At 43.7% G+C, this 14,742-nt stretch overlaps 1 long non-coding RNA gene across 3 annotated transcripts; it reads right to left on the minus strand.

Moving 5' to 3' along the window:
- Nucleotides 1-1,370: 1,370 nt before the first annotated feature.
- Nucleotides 1,371-13,016, minus strand: LOC121583343. 3 transcript variants are annotated; one of them, XR_006003503.1, is made up of 9 exons: nucleotides 12,518-13,016; nucleotides 10,617-10,710; nucleotides 10,326-10,413; nucleotides 3,126-3,213; nucleotides 2,741-2,899; nucleotides 2,321-2,518; nucleotides 2,035-2,197; nucleotides 1,852-1,922; nucleotides 1,371-1,697 (listed from the first exon to the last, which is right to left on the minus strand). It is a non-coding gene; the product is annotated as an uncharacterized LOC121583343 (long non-coding RNA). The 3 variants fall into 3 exon arrangements; XR_006003504.2 differs by lacking the exons at nucleotides 10,326-10,413; nucleotides 10,617-10,710; nucleotides 12,518-13,016 and adding exons at nucleotides 3,515-3,775; nucleotides 3,900-4,619 and having other exon boundaries at nucleotides 2,035-2,187; XR_006003502.2 differs by lacking the exons at nucleotides 10,326-10,413; nucleotides 10,617-10,710; nucleotides 12,518-13,016 and adding exons at nucleotides 3,515-3,775; nucleotides 3,900-4,619.
- Between the last annotated feature and the right edge of the window lie 1,726 nt (nucleotides 13,017-14,742).

Genomic DNA, 14,742 nt, shown 5'->3' on the forward strand with positions numbered 1-14,742 from the left:
CAACTCATCCTTGAGCTGCTCCGACAGGCCCTGGTAAAAGGCCGCTTGCAAAGACTCCTCGTTCCATCCACTCTCCACAGCCAACGTCTTGAACTTCGATCACGAAGTCGGCCACGCTGCGAGTTCCTTGGTGAAGAGAAAACAGACGCCTAGCTGCGTCCCTCCCTCGGACGGAATGGTCGAAGAGCTTCCTCATCTCGGCCGTGAACCCCTGGTATGAAGCCATGCAGGGATCCTGTCGTTCCCAAACGGCTGAAGCCCACTCCAGCGCTCGACCACGCAGCAACTCAATCAAAAAGGCTATCCTAGCCTTGTCAGTGGCATAAGAGTAGGGCTGTAGATCGAACACTAATCCACACTGCATAAGGAAGGAACGGCATCTTCCCAGCTCCCCCTCATATTTATCCGGCGCCGGAACCTTGGGCTCACGGAGGGACACAACTTCAGAAGCGGCAGGCGAGATGGGTGAAAACCGGTAGTGGGTCCTCCACCGGACACTGGCGTTGGTTCTGGACCTCCGTCAGGCCGGTAGAAAGGTTCCGAACTGACAACGCGATCTCCTGTAGTACCATGCTATGATGGCCCAACATCTTCTCCTGCTGGGTAATGGCATGGCGAACAGAGTCCAGGTCCGCTGGGTTCATATTTGGCCGGATCGTTCTGTCACAGTTCCCTCAGCCAGAACCCAGAAGCAGACCAGGACAAGGAGAGTTGAACGAAGGTGAGGGTTTATTTAGATACAACCAAAGGTGCAGAATAATCCAGGGACAGAGCGGGCGGCGTGGATGAGTAGTTGGGTGTGCAGCACAAGGTCCAGTGATGGCTCGGCAGCCGCCGACCATCAGGCAGAGGTGGGGTGAAGGTTCCGGACGTGTGACTGCAGGTGGAACAAAAACGGAGGTAAGGACACAAAAACTCAACAAAGTACAAAACAACAAAACTCACGCAAGAAACTCTAAACTGATACACAGAACACCTACTGTTCATGGCTAACGATCCGGCAGGAACTGGATGTTTGGCCAGAACCTAAAAAGGGTGATGATGAGGGCCAGGTGTGCAGATTGCTGACGGGATGCAGGTGCGGAAAACCAGAGAGCTCCCCGGAGCGTTCCCGAACCCTCGGGAAACAGGAGACTACGAACCCAAAACACTGGTCACCAGACAGGACCCGACTCAGACTGCCGGGATCGTTACATTTAGAGTGTTAAGGTACCTGTAGGAACCTTTTGTGTCCCATGTATTCTATTATGAATAATAATAATAATAATAATAATAATAATAATAATAATAATAATAATAATAATAATCAAAAATGAAAATAATACAAATAACATTGAGGGGCAAACTTGTAAAGTCACACATTTATTTTATTGACTTTAAAAGTCACAGAAATCTCTGGTCTCCCCTATCCCTGTCTACAGCAGAAAGTTTGCCATTCATACAACATTTGTTGGTAATATACAACCCTCATCAATTCCCAGAACACATTTCTGAATGAACAGCATAGTGCTTTTCACTGACGCTGCATACTCAATATTAAAAAGGAAATGGACCCCCATTGCCACTCCCAATCCCATGGAGATGTCCTCCGGCTCTTCAGTGAGTAGCTCCTCTCCATCCTGAAAGAGTTGGACATGGCTCTCATCCGCAAAGGGATTTCCCTCTATTCTTATGGTAGGTGATGGGAACTTTACACTCTGTAAGAGGTAAAAAAATTATCATAATACAATTAAGGTTACTCATGTCAAGGTTACTCATATTTCAAACAGCAAGTTAACAACTGAGCACAGCACACCTTCCACAGTACTATTAACTTCGCATTTATTTATTTGTCTGCTGGGAAAAACATACCCTGTCTGTGACGTACAGCCCACATGGATCTTCTTTGAGGAGGAAGGGGAGGAGCAAAGTGACCTTGAGACCTTCAATTGGACGGTGTGGAATAAAAAGGCTGGATTAGAATCAATAAAATTAGAACGCCTGCATACTGTTCAGGGTACATTTTACATGCAGTAACATTTTTTTTTAACTAACCTTGTGAGCCTCCTCCGTGTGTGAGAGAAATTTAGTCTTGTAGAGATTCAGCAACTCCACAGCCACACTTTTCCTCTCCGCTTCTGCAATTATTTTGTCTGCCACATTTCAGAATGTTTCTGTTCACATCCATACAGAATTTGCTTCTCATCTCTGAGAAAATCTGAAAGTCAATTTCTTTATAATGCATCATCAATATATCTTGGATTCAGATTACAGTACTTGGCTATGTTAATTAGTTGTGCTTTTGACCATTTATTTCTATTTCGACTTTTTGTCTACTTACAATGGCTGACAAACGGAGTGCTGGGTATTGTTTTAAGATGTCCTTGGTGCCTTGGTGTTTCATAAAAAGTTCTCTCTCTTTTTCAGTCCTTTTCATTTAGTCTTGTAGGGAGCTTATGTTCGGTCTCTTTTTTTGGCACTCCGCCTGCATCTTTTTAACATTTAACTTCTGACTGATGGAATCCTCACCAGTCTCAATCTGAAAATCAAATATAAACATGATCAACTATTGATACATACAGCATCAAACACGATCAAAATGCAAAATGTCCCGTATTCACAAAAGCATCTCAGAGTGCTGATCTAGGATCAGGTCCCCACATGTCCATTCAATCTTATTTATGATCTTAAAAACTGATCCGGGATCAGCGGTTCTACTTTGAAACACTGTGAATATGGGCCATGATTTGTATGCAGTTACCTTGACTATTTTGGTCGGGTCTTCATTTTCGGTGTCATCTGGACTTATTTCTTTGCCTTGCCTCCCAAACGTCTTCTGCATTCCCTGTACTTGTGCAACGTGAGCAAGCAGCTGCCATTCTTTTTTGTATTAATTCTTTATCATGCTGTGCCATGACTCCTTAAAAAAATTATATGTGGAGAGGAGAAATGTCATGCCGGATTATTGGGATTCAGGTCAGAGTAGCAGACTAGAGATGCTATTGTTATGCTGTTGGAAATGTGATGGACTAACAATGTGAGAAGAAAATATCCAAGCCAGCACATTATGGTCTGGGTAGGCACAATGGTATAAAAAGGTTATTAGTGTGTGAATAATGTGAGTAGGAAAACTGAAGAATTCTTACACATCCCTTCCCGGTGTGGTTTCACAACGAGGGGTACTTTTGAATGAGCTCTGTGCACACATCCATGTATTGCCGGGTAGTGGGGTACCTAAAGCAAAAGAGAAACATACAAGATTACATTTAGACTAAGAATTCTGTTTGGAATACAAATTACAATGATTGATGGCATTGATTATCATCAAGTAAAAGTTGAGTATGTGCTATGCTATCAGCTGCTGTGATTATGACAAGGCAGTATGGAGAAGGAGAGTATGGAGGACAGAGACAGGAGAAGAGCTCAGGGTGAACACACACACACACACACACACACACACACACATTATTCATAATTGAGGAACTTATATCATTAACATGAAGCTATAATCAGTCCACTTCATAACAATACTCACCAAGTGTAGGTACACATGAAGTCGAACAACACCTACACAATCTGAGACCTCCACTTCGAGCGCGCAGTAGGGCGATGGAGATAGTACATTTTGTTTTCAAGTTTTCCTTTTAATAAAGCTGGAAATTCTGGAAGTCTAAACACAGATGGCCAGACTCTTTGGCTGATTAATGTGTTCTGTTGCTGGCCAGTTGATATTTCATGCTGAACGCCAATTTGTGTGTCATTTTGCTGGACAGATGCAGGGTCATTTTGCTGTGAACTAACAATAACACAGTTTGTTTAAAAAGTGCTTTCAGTCTCAGAAAGAAAAAAAAAGCAGAGAATTGGAATAGGATCAATGTGAATGAAGCAATGATGCAGATAACAGTCATACATTGACTTACCTATTTACAGCTTTTATATTTTCCATTAATTTTGTGAATTTGATTCAAACTTTGATTATTGGAACGAGTTGCTTCACCATTCTTTGGTCCAATGACATCAATGTCTCTCCATCAAGAACATGTCAGTGTTCTGGTCAGTGAATATCAGAATAGGAAAAGCATTTGAAAATGTGAAAACAAAAGTGTGTTGTGCTTAATAAGTTAATAAATCAATGAATTTTAACTAACTGAAATCCAGTTGGCATTCTTCAGACAGATTGTGAACCTTGGAATGATGGAATGGAATCATGGAGATCATTGGTTCTCAGGCACTTGAAGACATCATCAAGGGACCAGTCTTCCACAGCCACACTCAAATTAAAGTTGATACTAAAAGCTAAATGAAATGTATTAGTGTTGAGGCTAAAACATAACCTATCCCCCTCTTTCCAGACAATCACCTGTCCTCCTAATTTTTATTTATGGTTGTTCCATAACAAAGCAGAGATTGTCAGGAAAGGTGAAGATGTCTCTCTCTTATGTATCTGATGCCATATTTCTTAGTATGGGACATTATGGGATTCTGCAGTCCCACATTTAAGTGTTGACTCAGATAATATGATTCTCAAAATGGGGTATTAAGTTCTTCTTCCATGTCAACCCAAATTGGCCTGTTAGAGTTCACTGGAATCACTGGACCTTAACACCGGATCATCGCTAGCCAGCTAACTAGCTACTTGCTATTAGCCACCGTTAGCGGTCTTCCCCATTGTCCGTGGCCGTGGCCTGCACTACCTACCAGCCAGCCAGCTCTAGCCTGGACCATTATTCGGCCAGTCTGCACTGTCTGACAGCGCGTTATCGACCCTGAACATATCGGTTTTTCTGCCGGAATCACTGAACCTTTAACACCGGATTCATCGCTACTAGCTAGCTGCAACCAAATGGACGTTTGTGGTTGGCTAATCAGCCCTGAGTTAGCCTTGAGCCAGGCCCATCTCCCAGCTATCTACCTCTCTGTCAACCGGACAGGACCTCCTAGTGTTGACACGGAGCCCCGCCGATCCAACACGACTGGTCTGCCGACGAAATCGTCTGATGTGGTTACAACAGGCTTCCCGTTGTGACGTCGACCACGAAGATCCATCTGCTAGCCCCGGCCCGCTAGCATACGCTAGCCGTGGCCTCTTGCTCGCTAGTGCTATAGCAGCCCCCGAACTACCTCCGAACTATCCTATTGCTGTTCACCGGACCTTATGATAACTCAGCTATACAGCTGATGCCTGCTGGACTGTTCCTTTTTACGGTACCGCATCCTGTTTATGTTTAGCCTCAGCCCAAACTTTGTCGCCATTACCAGCTGTTGTCTTAGCTCTCTCGAATTACACCTGTGATTGCTTTATGCCTCTCTCCCATGTCAATATGCCTTGCTTATTGCTGTTTCGGTTATTTCTTATTGTACTATTTCACTGTAGATCCCCCAGCCCAGCTAAACCTGCCTTAGCTTATTTGTCCCACCCCCCATACACCGACCCAATCGGTGCCTCCAGTGATGCTATCTCTTTCATCGTTACCCAACGCTTAGATTTACCTCCACTGTACTCATATCCTTCCATATCCTTTTCTGTACATAATGCCCTGAATCTATTCTACAACGCCCGGAAACCTGCCCCTTTTTTTCTCTGTACCCAACGCACTAGAAGACCAGTACTTAAAGCCTTTAGCCATATCCTTATTCTACTCCTCCTCTGTTCCTCTGGTGATGTAGAGGTTAACCCAGGCCCTGTAGCCCCCAGTATCACTTCTACTCCCCAGGCGTTATCATTTGTTGACTTCTGTAATCGTAAAAGCCTTGGTTTCTTGCACGTTAACATCCGAAGCCTCCTCCCTAAGTTTGAGTTATTCACTGCGTTAGCACACTCCGCCAACCCTGATGTTCTAGCAGTGTCTGAATCTTGGCTTAGGAAGGCCACCAAAAATTCAGAAATGTCCATCCCCAACTACAACATTTTCCGTCTCGATAGAACTGCCAAAGGGGGTGGGGTTGCAATCTACTATAGAGAGCTCTATCGTACTATCCAGGTCTGTGCCTAAACAGTTTGAGCTTCTACTTCTAAAAATCCAGAAATAAGTCTCTCACTGTTGCCGCTTGCTACAGACCCCCCTCAGCCCCGAGCTGTGCCCTGGACACCATATATTTACATTTACATTTTAGTCATTTAGCAGACGCTCTTATCCAGAGCGATTTACAGGAGCAATTAGGGTTAAGTGCCTTGCTCAAGGGCACATTTACGTCATTTAGCAGACGCTCTTATCCAGAGCGACTTACAAATTGGTGCATTCACCCTATAGCCAGTGGGATAACCACTTTCCAATATTTTTTTTTTTTTTTGGGGGGGGTAGAAGGATTACTTTATCCTATCCCAGGTATTCCTTAAAGAGGTGGGGTTTCAATGTCTCCGGAAGGTGGTGAGTGACTCCGCTGTCCTGGCGTCGTGAGGGAGCTTGTTCCACCATTGGGGTGCCAGAGCAGCGAACAGTTTTGACTGGGCTGAGCGGGAACTATGCTTCCGCAGAGGAAGGGGAGCCAGTAGGCCAGAGGTGGATGAACGCAATGCCCTCGTTTGGGTGTAGGGACTGATCAGAGCCTGAAGGTATGGAGGTGCCGTTCCCCTCACTGCTCCATAGGCAAGCACCATGGTCTTGTAACGGATGCGAGCTTCAACTGGAAGCCAGTGGAGTGTGCGGAGGAGGGGGGTGACGTAAGAGAACTTGGGAAGGTTGAACACCAGACGGGCTGCGGCATTCTGGATGAGTTGTAGGGGTTTAATGGCACAGGCAGGGAGCCCAGCAAACAGCGAGTTGCAGTAATCCAGACGGGAGATGACAAGTGCCTGGATTAGGACCTGTGCCGCTTCCTGTGTAAGGCAGGGTCGTACTCTCCGAATGTTGTAGAGCATGAACCTGCAGGATCGGGTCACCGCCTTGATGTTAGCGGAGAACGACAGGGTGTTGTCCAGGGTCACGCCAAGGCTCTTCGCACTCTGGGAGGAGGACACAACGGAGTTGTCAACCGTGATGGCGAGATCATGGAACGGGCAGTCCTTCCCCAGGAGGAAGAGCAGCTCCGTCTTGCCAGGGTTCAGCTTGAGGTGGTGATCCGTCATCCATACTGATATGTCTGCCAGACATGCAGAGATGCGATTCGCCACCTGGTTATCAGAAGGGGGAAAGGAGAAGATTAGTTGTGTATCGTCAGCGTAGCAATGATAGGAGAGGCCATGTGAGGATATGACAGAGCCAAGTGACTTGGTGTATAGGGAGAAAAGGAGAGGGCCTAGAACTGAGCCCTGGGGGACACCAGTGGTGAGAGCACGTGGTGCGGAGACAGCTTCTCGCCACGCCACTTGGTAGGAGCGACCGGTCAGGTAGGACGCAATCCAGGAGTGAGCCGCGCCGGAGATGCCCAGCTCGGAGAGGGTGGAGAGGAGGATCTGATGGTTCACAGTATCAAAGGCAGCAGACAGGTCTAGAAGGACAAGAGCAGAGGAGAGAGAGTTAGCTTTAGCAGTGCGGAGAGCCTCCGTGACACAGAGAAGAGCAGTCTCAGTTGAATGACCAGTCCTGAAACCTGACTGGTTTGGATCAAGAAGGTCATTCTGAGAGAGATAGCAAGAGAGTTGGCTAAAGATGGCACGCTCAATAGTTTTGGAAAGAAAATAAAGAAGGGATACTGGTCTGTAGTTGTTGACATCAGTGGGATCGAGTGTTGGTTTTTTGAGAAGGGGTGCAACTCTCGCTCTCTTGAAGACGGAAGGGACATAGCCAGCGGTCAAGGATGAGTTGATCAGCGAGGTGAGGTAGGGGAGAAGGTCACCGGAGATGGTCTGGAGAAGAGAGGAGGGGATGGGGTCAAGCGGGCAGGTTGTTGGGCGGCCTGCAGTCACTAGTCGCAAGATTCTATCTGGAGAGAGAGGGGAGAAAGAAGTCAAAGCATAGGGTAGGGCAGTGTGTGAATGTGAACTGATTGCCCCCCATCTATCCTCAGAGTTCGTACTGCTTGGTGACCTAAACTGGGATATGCTTAACACCCCGGCCAACCTACAATCTAAACTAAATGCCCTCAATCTCACACAAATTATCAACGAACCTACCAGGTACAACCCTAAATCTGTAAACATGGGCACCCTCATAGATATCATCCTGACATATTTACCCTCTAAATACACCTCAGCTTTCTTCAACCAGGATCTCAGCGATCACTTCCTTATTGCCTGCGTCCGTAATGGGTCCGCGATCAAACGACACCCCTCATCACTGTCAAACGCTCCCTAAAACACTTTAGCGAGCAGGCCTTTCTAATTGTCCTGGCCCGGGTATCCTGGATGGATATTGACCTCATTCCGTCAGTAGAGGATGCCTGGTTGTTCTTTAAAAGTGCTTTCCTCTCAATCTTAAATAAGCATGCCCCATTCAAAAAATTCAGAACAAAGAACAGATATAGCCCCTGGTTCTCCTCAGACTTGACTGCCCTTAACCAGCACAAAAACATCCTGTGGCGTACTGCATTAGCATCGAACAGCCCCCGCGATATGCAACTTTTTAGGGAAGTAAGGAACCAATATACATATAAAAAGTTTTGGGACACTGTAAAGTCCATAGAAAATAAGAGCACCTCCTCCCAACTGCCCACTGCACTGAGGCTAGGAAACACTGTCACCACTGATAAATCAACAATAATCGAGAATTTCAACAAGCATTTTGCTACGGCTGGCCATGCTTTCCACCTGGCTACCACTACCCCGGCCACCAGCTCTGCACCCTCCGCTGCAACTTGCCCATGCCCCCCTTCACTCATGCTGCCAAACATGCCCTCGTAAAACTGACTATCCTACCGATCCTTGACTACGGCGATGTCATTTACAAAATAGCCTCCAACACTCTATTCAGCAAATTGGATGTAGTCTATCACAGTGCCATCCGTTTTGTCACCAAAGCCCCATATACTACCCACCATTGTGACCTGTACGCTCTTGTTGGCTGGCTCTCACTACATATTCGTCGCCAAACCCACTGGCTCCAGGTCATCTATAAATCACTGCTAGGCAAATCCCCATCTTATCTTAGCTCACTGGTCACCATAGCAACACCCCCCTGTAGTCTGCGCTCCAGCAGGTATATCTCACTGGTCATCCCCAAAGCCAACACCTCCTTTGGCCGCCATTCCTTCCAGTTCTCTGCTGCCAATGACTGGAACGAACTGCAAAAATCTCTGAAGCTGGAGACTCTTATCTCCCTCACTAACTTTAAGCGTCAGTTGTCAGAGCAGCTTACCGATCACTGCACCTTTACACAGCCTTTCTGAAAATAGCCCACCCAACTACCTCATCCCCATATTGTTATTTATTTAGCTAATTTGCACCCCAGTATCTCTATTTGCACATCATCTTTTGCACATCTATCATTCCAGTGTTAATACGAAATTGTAACTATTTTGCACTATGGCCTATTTATTGCCTTACCTCCATAACTTACTACATTCTCACACACTGTATATATTTTTTCTGTTGTATTTTTGACTTTATGTTTTGTTTACCCCATATGTAACTCTGTGTTGTTGTTTTTAATCGCACTGCTTTGCTTTATCTTGGCCAGGTCGCAGTTGTAAATGAGAACTTGTTCTCAACTGGCTTACCTGGTTAAATAAAGGTGAAATAAAAATAAAATAAAAAGAGTTCTCAATAAAGAGAGAGATCCTATTTGGGCAGTTCAGTATACGTCTTTGCCTGTAATCTAGCTAGGTTCATCCTTGCCCTTTTAATATTCCAAATAAACTGAGTAATCATTTTGTCTATGGATTTAAAGGTGTAGGCAGGTATGGACTGTGGTAACATGCTGTTGACGTAATTCAGTTTAGGAGCTATAACAATCTTTACAACATGTGCCTACACCGCAGATTTGTAGCTTATCCTAGTTCTTAAACTGGAGTTGAATTTTCTTCAAATATACAGAATAGAAAATAAACATGTCCCTTCCCTTTCCCCTAAGAAACAACTTCTCTTCTCACATACAACAAGAAGACACAATGACACCAGACAGTCACCATTCAGTTAGTATTGGAAAAGATGAAGGAATAGCACAGAACACACAATAATCACCCCTTATTGATTGATTGATTGATTGACTGTAAATACATTAATTCACCATTCAGTTAGTATTGGAAAATACAAAATAATTACACAGAACACACAATAATCACACTGTATTCATTGATTGATTCACTGTAAATACATTCATTAACCAATCAGTTAGTATTGGAAAAGACAAAGACATCGTACTATGATCACAATATAAATACATTCATTCATCATTCAGTTAGTATTGGATAGACAAAGAACACGCTATAATCACACTGCAAATACATCCAAATACTTTATAGAGGCTAACCTGTTTGTAGATCCATAGTGAGCTTTAAACGTTGTCTTGCTTTGGTCTGAAATACAGAGGACAGAACAGGACGCCCCAATACACCAGCCTGAAAGACATCAATTAGACACAAACACAACCTAAACAACATGAGTATTCGATATCAAATGCATCTGACTAATCTGATCTGTTTTATGTATTCTTCGTTTTGTCAAGTTTAACATAACCTATGTGTGTGTGTGTGTGTGTGTGTGTGTGTGTGTGTGTGTGTGTGTGTGTGTGTGTGTGTGTGTGTGTGTGTGTGTGTCTTACCTGTTTGTGGTGGTTGATCAATTTCTCACAGCTCCCAAACTCTCCACCACTTAACTAGACAGGGGTGGGATGAGACAGGGACTAAAGAGAGGGACTAAAGGAAGGAGGATGGAAGGAGATGGTAAGTGTATCATGGGTTTAAGTGAGGACTAAAATATATCAATATTGAATATAGCTAGCTAAAGTTAGCTAACGTTACAGTAACTTTAACTAGCTAGCTAACGTTAGCTAAAACGTACCAACACTTACACAACAATTATCAGCTAACATTACAGGCTATGTAGCTAGGCTAGCTGATCAAAAAACGAAGGGTACATTACATTATGTATTGTCGTTTGGTTTTTTATACTTTTACTTGAGTCATTTTCTGTTAAGGTATCTTTACTTTTACTCAAGTATGACAATTGAGTACTTTTTCCACCACTGCATAAAATTAACCTTAAAGTTCCTTTTTTTAACCTTAAATTATCCTGAATAATCCTCCTGAACCTTTCTTTTTAGAGTGTGGTCTGCGAATTCACAACCTTCTGGCTACTTTGCCATGTAATGCTTACAAAATAAAGAACAGTTTATAAAACTGCATATCTAAGGCTCTGGTCTGTCCTAGGAGTGAGGGTAAATGTAGGCACGTTCTCTGCTATCCACTTTGTTTTAATCATTATTTTGTGTATATAATTTTTTTTTCAAGCGTTCAGGGAGGGTAAACATATATATAACTGAAGGGAGGGCTATCCATTTTAAATCCAGACAGATCCGATTTTCTCCAGGTATCCCTCATAACAAATAAATAAATAATATAAAATCAAATTGTATTTGTCACATGTGCCAAATACAACCTTACATTGCAAAAATTGCAAAAATCTCTGAAGCTGGAGACTCTTATCTCCCTCAATAACTTTAAGCATCAGTTGTCAGAGCACCTTACCGATCACTGCACCTGTACACAGCCCATCTGAAATTAGCCCACCCAACTACCTCATCCCTATATTGTTATTTATTTTGCTCTTTTGCACCCCAGTATCTCTATTTGCACATAATATCTTGCACATCCAGCATTCCAGTGTTAATACTATTGTAATTATTCTGCACTATAGCCTATTTATTGCCTTACCTCCATAACTTGCTACATTTGCACACACTGTATATATATTTTCTGTTGTATTTCTGACTTTATGTTTTTTACCCCATATGTAACTCTGTGTTGTTTTTATTGCACTACTTTGCTTTATCTTGGCCAGGTCGCAGTTGTAAATGAGAACCTGTTCTCAACTGGCTTACCTGGTTAAATAAAGGTGAAATAAATAAAAAAAATTGAAATGCTTACTTACAAGCCCTTAACCAACAATGCAGTTTTAAGAAAAATTATGTACAGTCCCTTAGTGTGCTTGAGTTTGGCTTTCCTTAGCTCCTTTTGAAGCCTATTTAAGTTAATAAACCGCATTTTGGTTGAGAGAAAACCCCCTTGTCTCTCACTTGGTCTGCAATACAAAACGTAGCATGATGAATCCACACCTACGGACATGATCTTCCACAATAGATGGGCTACAATAAAAATCTGCTGTAATTATCAAACTACTGTCCTACATTCAGATTGAGATTGGGCTTTCTGCATGCACACACACACACACACTTCGGTTATGTTAAACTTGACAAAAGAATATATAAAACAAATCAGATTAGTTAGATGCCTTTGATATCGAATACTCATGTTGTTTGTGTCTAATTTATGTATTTCTTGCTGGTGTTATTGAGGCGGCCTGAATGGTTGCCGTCTTGCAAGCTCCGACCCAACTTTGCTATTTTGTGATTTCTTTGGCCATTTATCTTACTTTTTTTGCCCAGAATGTATAATTTCTTAGGATCGACAATAACTTTTGAATGTCAGATCGGCAGTTACTAACCTCAATTCTGGCTTCAACTTCGACTCATCTGCCCTGGGCTCTTTCTGTACCTTCGACCCAATCTTCGGGCTACCCAAGAGGAAATGTAGGCGGAAAAGAGGCAGGAGAGCGGGCATCCTGGTGAGACTGTCGGAGGGGAAACCGTCCACCACTTCCCTTCATTTCACTTCACAAAAAGATGGATGACCTTCGATCGCAGATTTGATATAAACAACCTATTGTTCCCCCCTTTTGGACTACCTGATGGTCAAATGCCGACCCTTCTACCGAGAGAGTTTTCATCTGTTATCTTGACTCAAATGTTGCCTCTAAGTTGTGCAGAAGAAATATCAGCCCATGGAGAGAAGCACAAGATTGAACTTCGCTCAACTTTCTAGCATTTTCCCTGTTAGTTAACACTATCAACGTTTCCCTTTTCTGTGGCAATTGACGCAATATTAGCCACTTTCAATGCAACATACCGAAAGAAAACTAACTATGTAAGAAATGTTGTTGTAGGCAGAATGCATAGGAGTAGGATTCTATTGCGCACGACTCAGCCCATACTCTACACAGACCGTTTCGGCATAGCCAATCAGAGCTGTAGTAGGCCAATATGCAAATAGACCATTGCCATATATGCATCTGTGCCATTTACTTTGAACTGGACTGTGTTTAAAGCTGTGGTCGTGAGTAGATGTGCTTGTTTTGAGATCAAAGCAAGAGCTGCATGTAGCCACGTGCACATTTTGTTAACATCCTTTGCTTGTTAGTGAGTTATTATCCCAGTTATATATCATTTGTAGTCAGCAATAGGGGAGTGATTACTTCCTACAAGAGCACAAAACGTGTACACTTCTAGACATCTTTGAAAAGTGGGTCAGGTAAAGAGATTGTTTTGTCTTAATGGGGCAGTGTTGTATTTTGAGACAGGTTTGAATAAGCTAAGTAGCCAATAGGAAGAGGGTAGCAGAATTTGTCTGATTCTCTGTGATAATGGTATGGGAATAATAATTCATTTTATTTTGTAAAGTGGTTTCTTGCATCAAACAACACAACAACATTTTCAGTCACCTCCTTGTCTGAAGGACAAGTGGATGAACAGGTTAATGTCAAGCACTGCATGTTTTTCAAGAGTCTCATGGAATGTAGGTATAAATTGAACACCACACATTGCCTGCTACTGTAAGCTGAATGATATAACAGCTATTTCCATGTTAAAATGTTATGGGATGCATTTTCTCCATTGTTTTTGATGGTAGGCCACTCTCGTAGGCCTACATTATGATCAAATAGCCACAGTAGCCTACTTGGCCACTGTTAAAACTGTAGCTTAAAGCGGATACAGCCGCACGTTCACAGGAAACGTGCGCTGGAAGTTGCACAGAATTTTCACAACGTTCAAGTTTGCACTCAGCAGACCTGAAATTTGCTCAGTAGCGGAAAACAATTGAGCGAACATTGCTTGACTGCTGTATATATTCCACCTCAGGACAACAAAAACAACAAGCTGGCACTTAGCGATCTGTACGAGGCTATAAACAAGCAGGAAACCATCCACCCAGAGGCTGCTTTTCTTGTTGCCATGATTTTAATTCCATGTCCAACTTCTATCAACATGTCTCCTTCGCCACTAGGGGCGATAATGTCCTGGACCAATGTTACTCAACCCACAAGCAAGCATACAAGGCCCTCCCTCATCCCCTGTTCGGCAAATCAGATCATGACTCAATACTCCTACTTCCTGTTTACAAACAGAAGCTCAAACAGGAAGTACACAGTACTCAGATACGCAGGAACTTTTACAGCTGCACTATCTAGAGCATTCTGACTGGTAGTATCACTGTCTGGTATGGCAACTGCACCGTCCTCGACCGGAAGGCCCTACAGAGTGTGGTGCGGATGTCCCAGCGCATCACTGGGGCAAGCTCCCAGCAATCCAGGACATACATGCCAGGCGGTGTCTGAGAAAGGCCCGGACAATTGCCAAAGACTCCAGCCACCCGAGACATGGACTATGCTCCATGCTCCCGTCCAGCAGGTGGTACCCCGGTGCATCAAGGCTCAGACCAACAGACTCCTAAACAGCTTCTATCCCCTGGCCATGAGACTGTTAAATGGCTAACAACTACTGCTCTCCCTCTCCCACAGACATACTGACTCTATGCCCATCCACAGGTCTCTACCCACTCAGACACACACACCTTCACTGTCATTTTTACTCACACGCATACACACACTCACAC

Source organism: Coregonus clupeaformis, chromosome 15 (genome assembly GCF_020615455.1).
Source record: "Coregonus clupeaformis isolate EN_2021a chromosome 15, ASM2061545v1, whole genome shotgun sequence".
NCBI lineage: Eukaryota > Metazoa > Chordata > Actinopteri > Salmoniformes > Salmonidae > Coregonus > Coregonus clupeaformis.